A 19,340-nucleotide genomic window follows, 5' to 3' on the forward strand; every position below is an offset into this window, starting at 1 on the left:
CGGGTAGTATGGCTTGAGATATTTTGCATTCCATGGGTGTCTGAGGATCTCCCCTTTTAGGTTGCGTATAATAAGATCCATTTCCTGCAACATCATGTATGACGAAGGGTCCCCCCCATGTTGGTGCTAATTTTCCCCACTTCTTTTCTCGTTGGTATTGGGGAATGGTCCTCAGCACATACTGCCCTTCTACGAAATTTCTAAGCTTAACCCTCTTATTGTACTCCCTTGCTAGTTTCCTTTGATAGTTTTCCATTTTTTGTAGTGCTGCCTCCCTCCTCTCTTCTAGATCATCCAACTTTCCAACATCATGTCCGCTGTGAGGTTCTTCTCCCATGCTTCAGTCTTCGTAGTTGGCATGATTATTTCTGTTGGGATAATAGCTTCGGCTCCATAGGTGAGTAAGAATGGGGATTCTCCCGTGGCTGATCTTCGAGTTGTCCTATAAGCCCACAAAACGTTGTGTAGTTGCTCGCACCAACGCTTCTTGTATTCGTCCAACTGCTTTTTGAGGATGAGTGCGAGGGTTTTGTTTGTGGCTTCTGCCTGACCATTGCTTTGAGGGTAAATTGGTGTTGACTTGTTCTTTCGAATTTTGAAAGTATCGAAGAGTAAGTCGATGTTTTTTCCCTGGAATTGCTTGCCATTGTCAGATACAATCTCAGCTGGTATGCCAAACCTGCAAATGATGTTTTGAAAGATGAATGTGAAGACATCTGCGTCTCGGATCCTTGCCAGGGCTTTAGCCTCTACCCATTTGCTGAAATAGTCCGTGGCCACTATCAAAAATTTCTCTTCCCTGATCCTTCGATTAGGGGACCCACGATGTCTATGCCCCATTTTGAGAATGGCCAAGGGCTGTCTACTGGGTTCAACATTGTTGCGGGTGCGTGGATTTTTTTGGCGAAACGCTGGCATTCTTCGCATCTTCGTGACATTCTTGCAGCGTCTCGTATCATTGTTGGCCAGTAATATCCTTGAGTTTTCGCCTTATCTGCTAGGGATCTCATTCCGCTGTGATTGCCTGCGTCGCCGCGGTGTATGTCTTTCAAAATCAAATGTCCTTCGGATCTGGATAGGCAACGTAATAACGGTCCGAGAAAAGATTTTTTGTACAAAATTCTTTTCTCAGATCATATCTTCCTGCCTTTGACTGTATTTTTCTGGCTTGCTTTAGATCCGAGGGTAGTATTCTTCTTCTTTTAGGAAAAGATGAATCTCAGATCTCCAATCTTCTTCTTTGCTGAAGTCTTCATCTTGGTCTGCCTTAGTCATGATGTCGTTCTTGGAAATCATCCGCGATGAATTCTCCCACGTCATCATCTGCAATATCTTCTTCTGCGTTTTCCCTTGCTGTGCAGCGCAGAATTCTTGAATATCAATTGAAGGCTCGTAAATCCTGGTTACTTTGATTGCTTTGACGTCCTCGTTTCTGAGCATCGATGATATGTAGGCCAGGGCATCCGCGTGCCTGAGTCCTTCCTTGCCAGGTGTCGGAATTTGATGTTTGGAATTTGTGATGCCAGTGTTTGCACCAATTCCATGTATGCTGACAATGTTCTGTCATAAACATTATATTGCAACCCTATTTGTCGGATGACCAGCTGCGAATCGCTTGTCAGACGCACGTCAGTTATGCCCATTTCTATTATCAACTGAAGGGCATGCACCACTGCTTCATATTCAACTATGTTGTTGGTATGCCCCTTGAATTCTAACCTGAAAGCATGTATGATCCTGTCTCCTGTTGGGGTGGTGATTACGATGCCTATCCCCGCCCCTTCTTTATTTTTCGACCATCTACGAAGACTTCCCATTGCCTAGGATTTTTTGGTTCCAAGATGTCTATAGGGTCTTTACCTTCGTCCATTTCTGGTAGTCCTGCTGCCTTCCGTCCTTCGATGATGACTTCTTCGTAGTTATCCAACGGTAAGTCTGCTAGGAAATCTGCTAATACTTGTGACTTCTGAGAGTGTTGTAGCTCATGGATGATATTGAATTGATCTAGGTGAGTATTCCATTTTGCAATTCTGCCTACTTTCCTCCTGCGTTTTTAAGGACTGCTTCTAGCGGAGCTTTGCATGGGACGCGGACGTAGTGAGTCAAAAAGTAAGTTCTGAGTTTCAGGGTTGCCCATACTAATGCCAAGATGAGCTGCTCGATCTTCGTGTAGTTTCCTCTCTGCTGCGTTCAGAGTCTTGCTGATGTAATAGATGGGCTGCTCTATCTTCGTGTTGGTTTTAACCAATACTGCGCTGACTGCATCTTCTGTTGCTGCTATGTATAGTGCCAACACTTCATCGGGTCTGGTTTTTGTAGTATAGGGATCTCAGCTAGGTATTCTTTGATATTTGAAAGCTTCCTCGCACTCTGCCGTCCATTCGAATTTGCTTCCTTTTTTGAGAATGTTAAAAAAGTGCTTACATCTATCCGAGGACCTGGATATGAACCTCCCCAGCGCAGCCAGTGAACCATTGAGTTTCTGAACCTCTTTTAAATTCTTTGGGGATGGCATTCTTACGATGGCTTCAATTTTAGCGGGATCGACTCAATGCCCCTCTTCGTCACCAAATATCCGAGGAACTTTCCGGAAGTGACACCAAAAGTGCACTTCTCTGGGTTTACCTTCATGTTGTGCTCTCTCATTGCTTGGAAAATATCTTTTAGGTCTTGGTGATGATCTTTGCGCAGCTTGCTTTTGATATCATCCACATATACTTCCAGTGTACTTCCAATCCACGGTTTGAAAATTGCATCCACCATTCTTTGGTAGGTTTCCCCTGCGTTTCGAGTCCAAAGGGCATTCTTACGTAGCAATAGAGGCCGTGTGGTGTATAGAATGTTGTATGTTGCTGATCTTCTTCTGCTAGGAATAATTGGTTGTATCCAGAGTATCCATCCATGAATGACATTTCTTCGTATCCTTCGACTGCCTCGACAAGTTGGTCAATGCTTGGCAGTGGATAGCTATCTTTTGGGCAAGCCTTATTAGGTTGGTGAAGTCGATGCATATCCTTACTCCGCCATTTTTCTTCGGTACGATGACCATGTTAGAGATCCATGTTGGGTACTTAACTTCTTTGATGAATCCTGCGTCCAGTAGTTTGCGGAGTTCCACTTCAACTGCTCGATGGTATTCTGGAGCTACTTTGCGCACCTTCTGCCTAAAAGGGGGGGTACCTGGTTTTATTCGAAGTTCGTGATGAACTAAATTTGGGTCAATTCCCGGCATGTCCCCCAATTTCCAAGCAAAGATGTCCGCGTATTCCTTTAGAAGTTTGATTAGCGCGGCTTCTCTTCTCATCCATCAAGGTGCCTATTTGATATCTTCGGGTTTCCCTCAGTCCTATGTTGACTTCTTTAGCTGCTTCGACGGTGTAAACGTGGGTTTTGGTTCCCCCAAGAGAGGAACATTCTTTAGCTGCTATTTGGTAGGATCTCAGTCTTCTTTTGTCGCGGAGGTGCTTGCTTCTGCGCTGCCAGTGGTGCTTACGTTCAGAAGGCTTTTTCCGGAGATTTCTTCCAGATATGCATCTATGGTTTCTTATTTTTGGCTCTTCGAGACTGGTGCTTCTCTTCCCGCTCATTATTGATATGATTCTGTAAGGTTTGAAATTCCCGCGCAGTTACTTGGTCTCCTTTAATTTCTATGACTCCCAGAGGTGTTGGGAATCTGAGGTATTGATGGTAGGTTGCAGCTACTCCCTTGATCTTGTGAACTCATCTTCTTCCGATGATGGCATTGTAGGGTGAAGGTGCATCTACGACGCTGAATCGAGTGTCCACTTTCTTTGGCCCCGCGTCTACTTGTAAGACAATGTCCCCTAGGGGCTTTGTAGCTGCGCCGTTGAATCCGTAGATGGTGTAGTAAGATGACAGCAGTTGCTCGTTGTTGAGTTCCATACGTTTGAACGTGTCATAGAACAGGACGTTGACCGAGCTTCCTTCATCGATGAGAATTTTCTTGACATTGCACCCTGCTATTGGGAGTGTGAGGACTAGAGGATCATTATGGTCTTCCATGTCTTCTTCCACATCGTCTGCATCGAAAGTCATGGGCGCTTCCATCCATTGTTCGTGCTCGTTTACCTCTTTCCCATCGATCTTATAAAGCTCACAATAATCTTCGAATTGTTTTCTCAATCTCTTCCCAATCTGGGCGGTTAGGGATGGTCCTTGAATCTCTGAACATGAAATCGTGTTGAGGGTGCGGTTGCCTTCTGGTAATTGAACCTGCTTGCCTCTCTTGGTTCTATCTTCGTTATCAATCTTCTATATATTGCTTCAGGTCTCCTGCGTCGATTAGTTTTTGAATCATTATCTTGAGATTTTTGCACTTTTCTGTTTGATGACCGTTGAAACAGTGGTATTCACAGTATTCCTTGGATTTTTCTGATCTAGGAGGCTGCTTTCCCTTGGACCATGGCCAATCGAGTTCTCTCTCCCTTGATCTCTCTCAGGATGCGCGAATAACTGGTATTCAGCTTGGTATAGACTTGATCTTCAAATTTTCGATCATCTTCGTCTATCATCCCTTCGTTCTTTCCTTTCTTCTGTTGGGACGCTCTTCTGTGATTCCTCTTTTGGACCCGCTGGCTTGATCCACGGAATTTGTGCGTGTGGGACGTTGAGTATGAGCTCTGGGATTTTCACGCTGAATTTCTTCTAACCTTGCATGCTTTTCTATGATTATCCGGAGATCTCCTTCGGTGGTAGGGATGGTTCCGTGGATCTCGACAAAAAAGGACTCATCCTGTCCATCCCCCATTTGTAGCAGTTGATACTAACCACGGGATCTACGTTGCCAATAGCTTGGAAATCTTGTGCCATCTATCAGTATATTCTCTGATGGTCTCTTTGTATTTCATCTCCAGCGAGAATAGCTTGTCCATGCCGGTATTGACAACCTTGTTGTACATGTATGTTGCTAGAAATTTTTCTGTGAGTTGGTCGTAGGAGTCGATGGAGTTTGATGGAAAGTTATCAAACCATGACAACGCGGACCCTTTTAAACTTGATGGGAAGTATCTGCACAGTATGGAGTCTTCGTTATCCCAACGGGCCATCATTCGATTATAATATCGAAGATGAGCCGCAGGATCAGTTGATCCGTCATAGCAATCGAAGCGGAACCGAACACTTCTGCGTATGGAAGCCCTGGCCAAGTGTTGCGTCAGCGGGGTAGTGTTTGCTTCCTTCATCACTTGTCTAGTCTTCCGCCTCCCTGCCTAGTCTTTAGCTCCTTGATTTCTGCCAGCATCTCAGCACGCAGATTTTCCATTGCGACTGGTGTCTTCATGAATGGTAGATTTCTCGTAGGAGGGTGGTACCGTCGTAGTAGTCCGAGTTCTCAGGATTGTAATCAGGGTCTGATCTTTGGCTGCTCCTTGCTCCTCTTCGATTCAATGGAAGTGGGTTGTTTGCGATCACCATTCTTCTGTCTTGATTAGGTGCTAGGCCTTGGAGTTAGCTTCGTCGCGTTGGTTTTCTACCTCTGCGCTATGAATGATTCTTTCCTTGAGCGTTTGGTTCTCTTGTGCTAATATCGCCACAGCATCTGCGTATGCCTTCTGGTTCTTCCTTAATTCTGTCAGCTCGGCCATCATCTGAGCGGAATGATTTGACCCTTGATTTGGTGTTCCTGCCCGCAATTGTTCATCAGCGGCTATGGTTTGTTCCTCATCCACGATCTGTATTACTGGTTCTGGTGGGTCTAACCGTGCACCTTGGGACCCCGACGGTTGTTGTGAGGGTTGACCTGCTATTAGAAGCGGTTGTTGGCTGGAAAGGGTATGTTCTGTTCGTTGGTTAAGGGCATCCCATAGAGGGGTTGTTGTATTCCTGACTCTGCTACGACTTCCTGATGTTCCTGTAGTTGAGCATTGGTTACTCTGGGAGCTCCAACTTTGGATCCGCCAGCTCTTGAAGCTCCAGCTTTGGCTGCCGCGGCATTTACTGCGTTTGCTGCGATGATGTTGGCATTGATGGGGGCTGCTTTCTGCATTATCCTGTACCCTATCCGCTGCCTTTAGCTTTTCACCTCTCTGCTTACTCCTGTTACACTGGGGTTGTCCTTGGCGTCTCTTTTGACGAAGCTTTTGCCTTCCCGACATCTTTGCTTTTCTCCATCTTTTAATGTTTTCCTGAAAGAGAGAGAAAAATCACGAAGACAATGGGCCCCACGTGATATCTATTAGCGTTTTGAGTTTCAAAGGTGTAAAATCTTGAAAATACTAAGGCGCCCATCTATTAGATGACCGCAGATCTGTTCGAAGTTTTGATTTTCAAGATGAAAACTTAGAAAATGCATGAAAATCAGATCTACTTAGATAAACGTGGATCTGTTCATAGTTTTGATTTTCAAAGACGTGAAAACTTAGAAAATGCATGGAAAATCAGATCTACTTAGAGAAACGTGGATCTGTTCATAGTTTTGATTATCAAAGACGTGACATCTTGAAAATGTATGAAAACGCAGATCTACTTGGATAAACGTAGATCTGTTCGAAGTTTTGACCTTCATAGATGTGAAAACTTAGAAAATGCATGGAAAATCAGATTTGCTTAGGTAAACGTAGATCTGTTCATAATTTTGGTTTTTGAAATTATGCACGGAAAAACCGTAGTGTTCCATGCATCGTTATTTTCAGAGAACGAAGCCTGAAACAAGTCACAGGAGAAGATAAATCTGTTACCGGGATGAAGATCCCTGTTTCTAGCGCCAGATTGTGAACACAAAGATCATTGTCATCTGAATGTTCACAAATAATGCGCGCAGACTCATGAAAATATAGTAAATAGGCTGCGTCTGAGGGGGATGAATTGGTCATGTCGAATCCTTGACTCAGAGTCCTAAAACTCTTCCTCGTCTCATCAACTACAATCATTGTTCTTATCTCGCATAATAAGATAAATAATGGATGAAGTATAAAACGTACGAACATGATGCACCATAAATATTGAATCGAATATGTAAAGTATAAATGCATGAATATAGATGAAACGATTAACTTATATGATTCATCACTCAGATCTCTGTCTGCGGGTTTGGGTTTTTCATTATATGTATGATGGTTACAGAAATAGTCGAATGACTTTGAGATCAACATAAGCCTGCGTAGCAGGAAGAATTTCACTTACACTTTCTCTATCTCTCTCTGTCTCTCTCTTATTCTCCTCTCAATATTCTCGGATCCCCATCTTCACTTGGGAGAGAGGGGTATTTATAGGGTGGTTACGTGGGGTCCACTTCTGAAACCTGTTATAACCTTATCCTCTTGTGTCTTGTGCCGCTTACGCAGAAATCTTCGTGTTCTCGGCTCTGTATGCGTGTTTTGTTTGAATATGCAGTGATATCTGCGCTTCCTCCACAGACTGACTGACACGTATGTTGTTTGAGGGTATTTAATGCGGGTAGTTGAGATGTCTGTCCGCGGTAGACAGCTGTCTTCTGCCCCTGTCTTGTCTGCGTCAGTCGGACTATCCCCAGCCGTAGATCTTAGATCTTTCTGGGGATACGATAAAGTGACTGTTGGCTGTCCACGTGTGATATCATATCTTGATGCTCTCAGCTGCATGTCCTCCACGTGTGCCTTTGTGGACACGTGGCGGAAGATGAAATGTGTACCTACACCAACATAATAGTACAAACCAGCAGCAGCTCATAATTAGCCCTCAGATATACTGTCTGCTGCTGAAAGTTATTACTGCACCATCCCTCATATATATACTCCGACCACATATAAAATGAACTCTGTTAATTAAATGACTTGTGCAAGCAAAAGACCTTTTTCCCCAAGACACAGGTCAAAGTCCCAACATTTTAAAAGAGCATGGATTTTACTCCCACATCCGACATACGGATGAAGGAAAATTAATTAAGCCAATTTTATTTTTCTTTTTTTCCTAAAGCATTAGGCCAAATATTGTAAAATGAATATGTTACATTTAGGAAAATGTTTTTGAAAACTTGGACGTACAATCGAAATACTAAGTATGAGACCCCTTGATTTAAGGGACATCCTACCCCATGGTATACCATTTTCTCTCTCTTAGCGAAAAATCGGGCGAAAAACGGGTTGACTCAGGTCACACCGATTTAATCGTACTCTCATCATTTGATTCACATACGGATTAATTTCCACAATCAAATGATAGTTTTAAGTCTTCAATAATCAGTTAAGTGATTTGCTTCTAGATTTGGTTTTGTATTTCATGTTAAATTAGGATTTAAATTTTCAAATTTAGGGTTTGATGTTTTTATGTTTTTGAACAAAATTTAAGATGATTTGTGTTATGGGTTTCTTTTCATCCTAAGTGTGAAGAGCTTTGGGAAAGATTTATTTCTCTCAATCTTTTATTTCCACTTACCGGTTATCATGGTGGTTGCTGCTAAGTGGTGTTGGGTGGATCCCCTTCGGCGATTGGTTATTAGATGGGGAATTTCGGTTTCTCATCTGATTATACTTGCTTGGAGCAGATCTGCACGTGGCGATGTTACCAAACGGTGGAAGAATTATTTATGTCAAATGGGTTGGCTGCGGTGGAGAATCTTGAGGTTGGTAATCATTAATTTCTGTTGGTTTCAGGGTTTTGTCAGTTTAACCAAAATTTGGGGTTTACTTGCTGTATGTAAGAAATGTTTGTGCATGAAATTTTATGTGAATAAAAACTTTCATCTGGCAACATAGTCTCTGACACTTGGGGAGTTTGTTATATTTTATCTTTGGTTAAGAAGAAGAGAAAAAAGGAAAATTTGTTTTATATCTGTCTCACCTTTATCTTTCTTATTCATCTCTGAGTCTCTTGTGAAGCTGTTTAGTAGAACAATGGGTAATCCGATTATCTCAGAGGGGTTGAATACAGTAGCGAAACTGATAGAGAAGCATGCTAACTTATCAGATGTTGGGAACTGCAAGTTATTATATTTCATTAGAAAAGCTTCTGCAGGCATTAGGAAGGATGAATCTATGGAACTGGTTGGAAAGGTATATCAAGAGGAGGGTTTTTATACTTCAAAGATGAGATATGATCAAATTAAAAGGGAATTGAAGAATAAATGGAAGTTACAATATAAGTACGAAGTTCGAGAAACCAAAACAAAGAATCTTTTTTTATTTTCCTTTGAAGACCCAGAAGAATTTTCTAAGGTGGTGATGTCAAATGCTTCGGTGGATGGAAGGTTGCTGGTGTTTAGGGAAAAAACTGATCAAGTAAGGCACTCTAATCTTAATTTTAACAAATATATTTTCTGGGCTACCTTCAAGTTTACTAGCTTTGTTGCTGATAGAGTTTATATGGCTAGAAAAGTTGCTAAGCAAGTGGGTGAATTGTTGATGATGATTGGACCTCATAGTTGTGAATATAAAATACTGGTTATTGTTGATTTGACTAAACCATCGGTAAAAAGAGTGGATATGGTAATGGAGGATTTGGGTACCAGGAAAAAATAGATAGAGATTGATTATATAGGTCTTCCTAGTAAGGTTTGTACTAAATGCATGTGGATGGATCATCCAATAGATTATGATTGTTGTAACTCAACTCCTCAACATCCAGTAGTAGTGGGGACAAATCAGGAAGCTAAGGGATATCTGGAGCTTAAGAAAAACAAGGCTAGGCACTGGAAAAAGACTGGTCAAAGTTCAACTGAGTTTGTTAGCTTGATTGATAAAGAGACAGTTAGCAAGGGTGATGGGAAAAGACAAAGGATAGATGTTGATTGGAGATTCCCTAATCCAGAGATGAAAGCTAAGGCAGTGGTGATTAAGGATTTAGCTGATGTTGAAAAGAATGCAGATAAAGGAAAACAAAAGGAAAATGAAGATTACATTAATGAAAAAAATGAAATCAAGAAAAAGAAAGAAAAGGAACAGTACTTGCAGAAGTTAATTGAAGGTAAACTTTATCTCCAAGGTTATGCATGGTTGTTAGCAGAATACAAGGATTTGGGAAGAAGTACACCAAGTGAAATGAGTTCTATGGCCCTTACTATCACTGAAGGAGATGTGGATCCTATTAACCCAACATCAATAGCAGCTGCAGAGGTTGTGCTTAATGAAGACACCATGGTCTCTAATAAAGTAAAGGATCTGAAGATTGGGGAGGGGACATCGAGTACCAAAAGCTCTGATTTGGTTAGTATTTTCCAATCTTTTCTGATTTCAGTTTTTGGTATGCCTTTAAACTTTTTATTGTTCTTATTTGCATCTAGTTTTTACACTGTCAATTCATCCTTTATTGAGTTTTTATATTTGGACTTGTTTGAGGGGTGTTTAGTTTTGTTTCTGGCGTTTGGGGTAGTTGTTTATTCTAAGGTTTTTTGTGTTAGTTATTTTTTAATAGAAATTATGAAGATACTTTCTTGGAACACTCAGGGTTTCAATAGTCCTAAAACTGTTAACCATTTCAAACTCCTATTAGAGAAATATCATCCAGAAATTGTTTTTTTGGCTGAAACTAAAATGGGGTTGGACAAAATGGAGTCCACAGCTAAAAAGTTACAATTTGATGATTGGATTATAATTCCCTCTATAGGAAAATCAGGTGGCCAGATAGTAGCTTGGAATAGTAATACGATGGTTGGTTTAGCGGAAGTTAAGTATAATATTATCACCGTGTCTCTAAAAGTCAAGGGTATGCTTTGTTATTTGTCTTGCATCTATGGGGCTCTTAAAGCTCAGGCTCAAGCTGATCAATGGGATTATCTTTCAAGTCAAGTGAAAGATTTAAGGATCCATGGATGTTGGTAGGAGATATGAACTTTATTTTGGAGAATTGTGAAAAACAAGGAGGCAATGAGGCTTATACTAGTAATTTTAATGTCATCCATAAAGTTATTCAGCAAATTGGATTCATAGACCTGGGATTTCAAGGGGATCCTTATACATGGTCTAATCAGAGAGAAGGACAGGATAATACAAGAGAGCGTATTGATCGTGCTCTAGTTAATGTTAAGTGGTTTGAGGTGTTTACAGATTCCATTGTGTATCATTTAACTAGGGTAGCATCTGATCATAACCCGTTGTTAATTGATATAGATCCTGTCAAAATATGTGGTGGTAGACCTTATAAATACTTTAGAGGGTGGAAGGAACATAAAGAGTATAATTTATTTGTTGAAAATGCTTGGAAGGAGAACAATTTAAACTCTGGATGGAATGTTATCCAAAATCTAAAGTCTTTATCAGAAGACTTTAGATATTGGAACCAAAAAAATTTCAAGAATATTTTTAAGAATAAAGAAATTTTATTACAGAAGATATATAAGGAAAATGCTAAGCCTAGCCATTTAGTTTCTAGAAAAGTGTTGAAGAATCTAGAGGAGGAACTGGAGACTTGGCAAAAGATTGAGAATATTTATTGGTTAGAAAATAATAGGAATAAGTTTTTCAAGGAACATGATAGATGTACAAGGTATTTCCATGTTGTGGCGTCTAATAGAAAAAGACATAATTCGATTCACATGCTTAGAGATGAGTCTGGATTATGGATAGAGGATAGAGATCAATTAAATACTCTTCTGAAGAACCATTTTGCTAAAATCAGTACCACTTCCGGTGGGCAGATTCATGATATTTTTAACAATATCATTAGTGAGGTGGTTACGGAAGAAGAAAATGTGGAATTAGTTAGAATGCCTGATGTGGAAGAGATAAAGAATGTTTTATTTAGTATGAATTCTTGGGGTTCTCCAGGGCCTGATGGGTATCCACTGGGTTTTTTCCAAACACATTGGAATCTGGTTGAAACTGAAGTCGTAGATTTAGTCAAAATGTTCTTCCAAATAGGGAAACTGCCTGACTCATTAAATGATTCCTATATTTCTTTGATCCCTAAAGTGGAAAGTCCAGTTACTCCCGTGGATTTTAGGCCGATAAGTTTGAGCAATGCGCTTTATAAGCTCATCTCAAAAAATTTAGCTTTGAGGCTTAAGAAAGTTCTAGATAAAATCATATCGCCTAATCAGTCTGCATTTATACCAAAAAGGCAGATTGTGGATAATGTGATCATAGCACATGAAATGTTGCATAGTATGAAAACTAGTAAATCTAAAAAGGGGTGTTTAGCTCTGAAGTTGGACTTATCCAAATCTTTTGATAAAATGGAATGGAATTTTATCATTTTCATGTTTAAGAAATTTGGTTTCTCTCAGAGATGGTGTGACTTTATATATGAATGTAATGTATCTCTACAGTTAAGTCCACAGTCTTATTTAATGGGATACCTGGTATTCAATTTTGTCCTACTAGAGGGCTTCGTCAAGGAGATCCCCTTTCACCGTACTTGTTCATCACTGCTTTAGAGGGTTTATCAAGATTTTTTTAAATACTGTGAATCAAAATACTTTTTCTGGTGTCAAAATAAATTATAACTGTCCAACTATTTCCCACCTCTTGTTTGCGGATGATTGTTTTATTTTCTGTAAAGCTAGTATTGCGGAGGTTAGAAGTCTGATGAATATTCTTGATATATTTACGTCTTCCTCTGGACAGATAATAAACTTCCATAAGTCAGGAGTATTTTTTAGTAAGAAGGCTCATAATAGGCATGAAAAAATTCTAGCTAGAATGTTAAGGGTGCAGCAAATATCTAAGGATGAGAGATACTTAGGGATGCCTTTATTTTTTAATAGAAGGAAAGCCTTAAATTTTGAACATTTGTTGGACAGGGCTTATAAGGCTCTAAATGGGTGGAAAGCTAAACTCTTATCACAGGCAGGGAGAATGGTTTTGATGAAATCTTCTTTATCAGCTTATCCTATTTATCAGATGCAATGTTTTGAATTTCCAAAAGTTGTTCTAGATGAGTATGATAAATTGCAAAGAGATTTCTGGTGGAACAAGGACAATCCTAAAAAAGCGTTCTACCCGAAAGCATGGGATAGTATAAGAGTTTCAAAAGCTGCAGGTGGTATTGGGATTAGAGATCCTCATAAGGTCAATGTGTCGCTTCTTGCTAAATTGGCATGGAGGTTAATCCATAACCAAGATGCTTTATGGGTCAAATTACTTAGTGGGAAATACTTTCCTATAACCCATCCTTTGCACAAGCATAGGAAATATAATATATCATGAGTATGGCACAGTATTAGAACAGGGCTGGATGTTATCAAAGCTAATAGTATTTAGCAAGTGGGTAACGGTAGAAGTATTAATATAGCTTTAGATAAATGGATACCAGGGATGGGTATTTTGTCTAATTGACATCATAATGACCTGAAATATGTCTCTGATCTTGTGGGGGAGGATGGTAACTGGGATAGGGATTTGATTGATTCATCCTTTACTCCTCAAATTGCAAACAAAATTAGGCTTATTCATGTTACAAACATCCAAGATAGGATTAGATGGACAGGTAGTAGGGATGGTGAATTTTCAACCAAATCAGCGTATAAAATTCTAGCTCATGAACAATCTGGCGATGTAGATAGCTTTTGGTTACAACTATGGCGGTTGAATTTAATTCCAAGAGTAACTTTATTTGTCTGGAAGATGGCGGCTGATGTATTGATTCTTAAGTCCAAGTTACATGATATTTTGGGGCACTCTGATCATTTTTGTGTGTTTTGTATGAATGATACTAGAGAGACTTCGAATCATCTATTCAGGGAATGCAACTTTACTAGGGCAGTTTGGTTTGGTTTAGGATTGCAAATACCAGATGGTAACAATGATTTCTTAGCATGGATAAAATCCTGGTTTTCACCTACCTTACATGAATGGAAGGAGATATTTAGCATAATATGTTGGAAAATATGGAAGTATAGGAATATGGTTGTGTTTCAAGGAGAAAAATCAGACCCAATGAAATGTATTAATTTGGTTAGGATAGCAATGAATGAATGGGCAGTAATGATGAAAAAAGAAATACCTGGTTCTCGTCGCAGGAATTGTGGAAATCATACAACAATAAATAACATGACATTAACTGTCAGGAACACAAGAAGAAGTATATATGCAAATGATTCTTTTGATAAAGATACAGGAGAATTTGGGGTGGGATTAGTTTTTTGGAATGATAATCACATTGCTGATATTAAAGTTTTTACAGGATTCACAACAAGCGCAGAATGTGGAGAAGCCCTCGCAGTAAAAGGAGCTTGCCAATGGGCGGAAGATCTGAATCTGCACAATGTTCAGGTGTACAGTGTGACTGTAAGAATGTGGTGATTTTTTTGGGCAGCAAACCTTCGAGTTGTGAATGGAGAACTAAAGATATCTTATCTCAAGTGAAGGTTCTTTTGGGGAATCATGTTTCAGATAAAGTATTTTATGTAAATAGAAAACTAAATAAAGAAGCATATTGTTTAGTTAGATGGGAAAGATGTAAAAAGGGTTTTTTTGATGTAATACCCTTCATAACAGCCTGAAATGTAATGTTATTGATGTTGTTGCACAAGGCTGTGATATATATGTATATAACTTTCCATAATGGTTAATATATTTTTGGTTTTATTAAAAAAAAAGTATGAGACCCCTTGATTCAAAAGGTGAATAAATCCATCAACTTCTTTATTTCTTTGTTTATTAGTAAATAAGGTGCATAGTGCAATTTTTATTTTTAATTTAATGATTTCATATATCAAATCTAGGCTTCTTTTAAATGTAGACATGTATTTATTATTAAAACGGGTCACCTAACTTAGCTAGTCATCCATGTTTCACAAAGGTTTCATGTGTTCCAGGAGGTTCCAGGTTCGAGTCCCCGAAGGTGCAATATTACGTAGTTTGACATGGAAGGTAGAGTTAGATTGCCCCCTTGCGACATAATCACAACCCCATATCCGCTTCGGCTTCCTTGGCGTGGTTGCTCATGAGTCTCGTTGGTAGGCTAGCACGACAACCTGTTTAACAAATGTACTAGTACGTTGTTGGATCTTAGCTTGTTAGGCTTCAAACTAGTTAATGTACTAATACTATTTTTTTCAATAATAATATTATTTATAAATGAAAAGCAAACAAGTCTTATTTTTTTTGCTAATAATCAAACTTAATTGCTCATAATCAGAATCAACAATAATTCTTTTTTATAATACTTCTAATTAACTGTAATTGTTCACTCAATATTTTCATAATGTAGACACTAACACTTTAATTTTTCACTCAATATTCTGATAATATAAACACTAAATACTTACTTTTCTCCAAAAACAAAAATAAACCCTTATTTTTTCTTTTCTCTAATATGATTTTTTCCCCTCAATCATGATTACATTAAAATCGATTGATGATATATATTTTAATCGGTATAAAATTAACTAAAGTTCTGATTCTTTTTCTAGAATCATTCTCCCAAAACACCAAAACATAATCTATATAAAAGAAATCCCTAACTCTAAGATGATATTACATTAAAATTGATTTAGGGCATTGAATATTCTTCAAGATTATCAATTAGTCAAATATCTTACGTAAATTTAAATATGAAAAATTAGGTAATTAAAATTTTGTATTGATTTAGAGATTTGATGATTTATCCAATTATACTGGGCTATATAATAATTATGTAGAATTTTATGGGCTATGTGGAATGATTATAAAGGTCTGGTTGGTTAGTGTAAACACTTAATTTATATGGGTTATAGACAACAAAAGTATGGTATACATTTAAGACAACCCTAAATCTATAGGGTTATAGGGAGCTTGTCTAATAACATGGTTTCTTTTCAATAAGAGGAGCAGATATAATTGTTGGAATTTCATCTTTTTAATCACCATACCTTTATGGTAAAACATGATTATAAGTATCCTTAAACTGAAATAAGCATAACCCTAGTATTAACATGTTATGTAGCTCATAATATAGCACATATAAGGTATATTCAGTTCATGAACAACTCACATAAACACATGCATATACATAATCTTCAATACAATATGAAACAACTAGATTAAAGGAAACAAAAACATCATGAAACAGGCATGACTTAGATTCTACTTCTATTTCCTCTCATTTTTTCATTAGTGGATTATCAGAAAGAATAGATATGTATAAGAGGCTAGAAGAGGGATGATTCAATAGCTATGTGTCATTCAACTTATCCATCATTAGTTGGATGACACCTCAGCATCTGAGTCATAGGACACCTAAGCTGCTGATTGCAATCCTAATTAGCATTAACCCAGATTAACCAAAATATGATTACCTTCAGCTAAATAGGATTACCTTAAGCCAAACTGATTTGTTGCTAAACCAACATAAAGTCTAACATTCTCCCACTTTGGTTAGCAACAAAAACTTTACTTAAACTGCACGCTTAAGTCTAAAAGGTACGCTAGGATTCAACCATAGAGACCCACACACCATTTAAGAGATGCATACGCCATTTCTACAATCAGAAAACTAAACGGGCCATTTTATACTTAAGTAAACTGCACTTTAAACTTTATGCATACACTTTAAATGGCTTAACCTTATTTTTATAGTATTAAGATTGCGGTAAATAAGGATTCGTTGCTCGGACTTGTAAAGATTTAAAAATTAAGATATATACAGAATATATGTCACAAGGTCAAGAGGAACCAGGACTCAGGATTCCAATGTGTTTCATATTCAAGTGGCTCAGAAAATAATCCTAGGCGATTATAGCTCAAAATAAAACAAGTATTAACTCTATCTTTGCCAAATTAGATTCCATAAAATATTACTTGTATATTATAAGCATGGCACATCAAGAATCCCTAGGATTAAGCATGTTCCATCAAACAAAATCACAAGTAATTAATTGAAATCATAAATCAATTAAAATCGGTGCAAAAAGTGAATTAAGAATTATTTAAATAACCACATGGCTGAAAAACAGCTTCCTCCATCATCCCAGTATTGGGGTTTAGCTACTCATAATAATCATGTTCTCAAAATACATACTTGATGCTCAAAATATGATTAAAAAAAGTGAAAAATATAAAACAGTGAAACTACGACCCTCTATAAGCGTCCAGAGAAGAACGATACCAGAGAACTGCAGTAAAAGAACGACACCCCGTTGCTGCTGTTGATGCTGCTGAAAATAAGTCTGCTCTGGAGAGTCTGTTCTTCGTGTTCTTCGAGCTTTGTTAATGGCAGCAGCAGCAGCAGGTACAATTCCTGCAACTCCTCCTGCGCCTCTCTGCTGGCCTCCCAATCGACCCCTCACTCTTCATCCCCCTTCTATGACATAAAACCAACTATTTATAGGCTTTAAATCCCCTTGAAACTCGATCAAACCCCTTGGAAATCTCCATTATTCTTTACGGGTTGTTTGAAGAGTGATCTTCTTCTTGTTGCGTTACAGGCTGTTTCTAGCTATTCTCTCGTCTCAAATATCTTCTAGAAATTTTACCTAACTGTTTTGATGTATATCCCACGCAAGATATCCCATAAACCTCTCAAACTAATCTCAAACCCTAAACAGAAACCGTGTGCACTGTCTTGACTTTGTGTGGATTTTCTGACTTATATAGCCCAATTAGATGGGTCTAATCGCTTCTAACAGGTCCCTTATGTCTTGTAGAGTCCGTGGGTACCAAATTTGCCCATTGAATCGCCTCCTAGGTCGCTCAAATCCTTGATCCAAAACTGTTGACGCTGCTGCCTTTTTTTCCGCCAAAATCCAGTTTTGAAACTTTGAAGATGACCTTCCCCTATCCAGTTCCGGTGTCCCTTTAGTACATGCCCTGAAATGGGGTGCCCCTTAGTAATTAGGTTACCCCTTATCCAAAGTGAGAGTCCGTAAAGTAATTTTCTCCCACGAGCGCAAAAACCACTTTTTAGCCAATTTCGCCGCAAAAGCTTATTTCTCCAAAAACACCTACAAAGACATAAAATAACCAAATAAGTACAAAATTGAGCACTAACAATATAAACAATTGGGACAAATTAGACACATAAATGCGTCTATCAAATACCCCCAAACTTATTATTTGCTAGTCCTCGAGCAAATCTAATCTAAAATAAAATAACTACACTTAGCACGTGCAGTAAGCCGTTAAACCACTAGGTGGCCCTAGTGGCAGAGTGTTGTCTCCGGGGGGTTTACCAGAGGTGTACCCACAAAACCTTAATACTCCAGATCTTAGCTATCTACGCAGAACCTTAGAAGGCACTAAAGAATCTCCTTGGTTGGCATACTTATTGACTACAGGAAGAAGTACCCTGATTCGAAATTCCAATTGCTGTACACGAGTTTGCACTCAAGCATACTAAAATTCATATAAAGTGACAGAGCTCTACTCAGATAGTTGCACTATGGACATCATATTCGGAGTCAAAACTAATCACATGGATAGATCAAGAAGATAGATATAGAAAAACATGTATGGTTTTGCTGTTTACTAAGTGAACGGCGTTTCCCATATCTGTCTGAAGGCCTCCGCCAAAATGAACCTATCCTAATGGATTGAGATACTAGTCTGACTAATATCAACACACTGGCATATACAAGGGTACCAGTGGTCGATAACCTAACTCTAGGTCAACACAACTGGCATATACAAGGGTACCAGTGGTCGGCTTTATTGAATTTATTCCTTTTGGTCAAATGGTCTGGTCTCAATTTCTTTCTTCTTTCATTTTTTTTTTTTTTTTTTTTTTTGGTAACTACCATTTTTTTTTCATCTCTTTTGTTTTTCAACTTTTTTTTTTTTATTATTTTTTTTCATGGTATCTCAATCACTCTAATTCACCCTAGCATTGGTAACAACTTGAATCGTGGGCCCCACCTATCACTTAGAGAACATAGTTTAAAAACAAAACCAAATTAAAAAAAGTGGAAAGGACTCAACGAGATATGGTGAAACTATCATGTTATTTCTAACACCTGAGCTCTGTGCTTTTATGAATAGACTCTTTAGATGTTTCCATCTAATCAGATTGGTTCCTCAAACTCCTACAATCAAAATGCTTCCATCCACTTAGATTAGTTAGTGCAATCCTCAATAGGCATAATTTCTAAGCTCTGGAGTTTATTTATTGCAACTAAAAAGTTTCTCCCATACCCCCAAACTTAAACCTAACATTGTCCTCAATGTTCTAAAGATGAAATTAAAAGCATGAACAAGGAGAAACTGTTACCATTTGAAGAAAGAGTTACGGAAGGATATTACCTGGTTGCATGAGATTGGGTTACCTCCCAAGAAGTGCTAAGTTTAAAGTCTTCAGCCAGACTAAGAAAAGGATTAGTCAACTCGAACCGTATAACAGTAGCCGGAATAACTGTGGGTCTTTAAAACCAAAAAGAGCTGACAAAAGGAAACTGCAGTGAACCAAGAAAATGTACAAGACTAGCATGCCCTTACCTAGTTTCCTGATTAAGATATCTATATCTAATTGTGGTTCAGGTTCTATAAAAGGGTCTAAAT

The sequence above is a fragment of the Papaver somniferum genome, chromosome 7 (genome assembly GCF_003573695.1).
Source record: "Papaver somniferum cultivar HN1 chromosome 7, ASM357369v1, whole genome shotgun sequence".
NCBI lineage: Eukaryota > Viridiplantae > Streptophyta > Magnoliopsida > Ranunculales > Papaveraceae > Papaver > Papaver somniferum.